Raw genomic sequence first — 1,838 nt, 5'->3', positions numbered from 1 at the left:
AAGGGCACATGAAAAGGGGTCTGAGGCCCCTGCAGTGGTAGGCAAATTTGGTGTGTGAATACTCGCACACTCAGGCACACGTGTACGCTTCCCCGGGGAGTGTGTGTTATGCTTTTAAGAGATTCCAAAAGAAGATTCTGAGATTCTGATTCCAGAAGATTCTGAGCCACACAGTGTCTCACAGGAAAGCACCTCCAGCAACTGCACTTGGCCCATAGACCTGGAGGCGACCCGGTGCAGCCCTGCAGCTGTGGGCACTGAGGGCCTGGAGGGCTCTTCCCCCAGACTGCCCCTGCCTCTGGCCCCAGGCCCTCAGAATCTTGGTCCTTCAGAGCACCTGTCTGGCCCAAAAAGGGTGGCTGAGAGGATTCCTGTTTTCGTAGATCCCGTAGATCCCATCTTCCACAGGCTAGAGGTGAGCCTGGTTTCGGCAGGAAGGGCCCCTCTGGCCTGGGGTGTATAGGAGAGAGGGACCAGGAGGATGGGAGATATCTTTGCTGCCTCAGGTTGCCATGCCTTGAAAGCCAGAGCAGAAACCAGAAATCCTGCTGGAGGGCCTGGGTGAGGCTCTGCCGAGGAGCTAGAACTGTCTGGAAGATGGGGAAGATGCGAGGAAGACCAGCCTGTGAGGGTGCAGAGGCTCAAGCTCCTCCGAGGGAGGGGCATCAGTGTCCGGGAGGCCTGGGTGTCAGGATGGGCTCCAGGAGACCTGCGGGTGAGGGCCTAGGTCCCTGGAGGTGGGGAGGAGGGAGCAAAGGTGAGTTGGGGTCCCTGAGTCAGCCCAGGAGAAGGCAGTGGTGGAGGAGGCTGCTCTCCCTCAACCACCGTCACCTCCATCTGGACTGTGCCCAGTGTCATTGTAGTGTGTGTCCTGTCCCCAGGCGCAGTGCTGTGGGAGGGGAGGGGCGTAACGGCCCCCAGGGCAGATGGTGGCAGAGGGAGGGTCTGGCCTGTGGAACTGGAGAGGGGGTTAAGGACAGCCCTGTGGAGGGGCAGGGACAGCAGCTGCTGAGTCGCTGCCTGCCACCGGCATCCCAACACCTGGCTTTCTCCGTAAACATGTGCTGCTGGGGGCAGCCTGTGTCCAGCCAGGCCCCCTCTCAGAGGCAGCTGGTACCGACAGCAGGCCCTGCAGCTTCCTCCCTGGCTAAGGCTCTTGCCATTTGCTGGCTGACAGGTGCTGGAGGAGGGGGTGGGGGGTGCCTTTAAGGCTCCTTATTTTCAGTACCTCCTGCTGCCCCCTGCGCTGGCCTTTGGAGGTTGTGGTCATGGGCTACAGAGCAGGGAATTTAGGCGTCTCAGGAATTCGAGGCAGTGTCCTGCACCTGCCCTCTCTCTCGGAGCCTCCTGCCTCCTTCCAGTCGAGGCAGCCTGGGCCCCAGGCTCCCAGCTGGGCCCAACAGCTCTGTCCTCCTTTCTTTCACTTCCCACATCACTCTATTTACACATTCAATTTTAATCATGCCTAAATAAAATAAGCATCATGATTTTGTCAAGTATTGGAGGTTACCAGATCTCACAGACATCCCCAGAACATTTAAATGTGGATATTGATGCACTTGCCATTTTGCCAAGTGAGGACAATGACCATCTATTTTTGCCATCCTTTTATGAAAAGAGAGGGCATTGTAAGAGAAAAAAGTAGGCAGCACAGAATCCCGAAAGAAAAGGCCTTCAGAAGCACTCAGTTTGGCTTCATGAAAACCCCACTCCCTTAGCCTTTTTCTCCTTTACAGGACTGGGCTGCCGAGGTGACCCGAAGAGCCACAAAGCCGCCTTCTTCTGCGATAACCGGCTCCGTGACCGCAAACTAGGGCAAGACGGGCCAAGCCTCTCAG

Source organism: Enhydra lutris, unplaced genomic scaffold (assembly GCF_002288905.1).
Source record: "Enhydra lutris kenyoni isolate GAN:26980312 unplaced genomic scaffold, ASM228890v2 scaffoldscaffold12, whole genome shotgun sequence".
NCBI classification, from domain to species: Eukaryota; Metazoa; Chordata; class Mammalia; order Carnivora; family Mustelidae; genus Enhydra; species Enhydra lutris.
Note: the sequence above shows the minus strand (reverse complement) of the source record.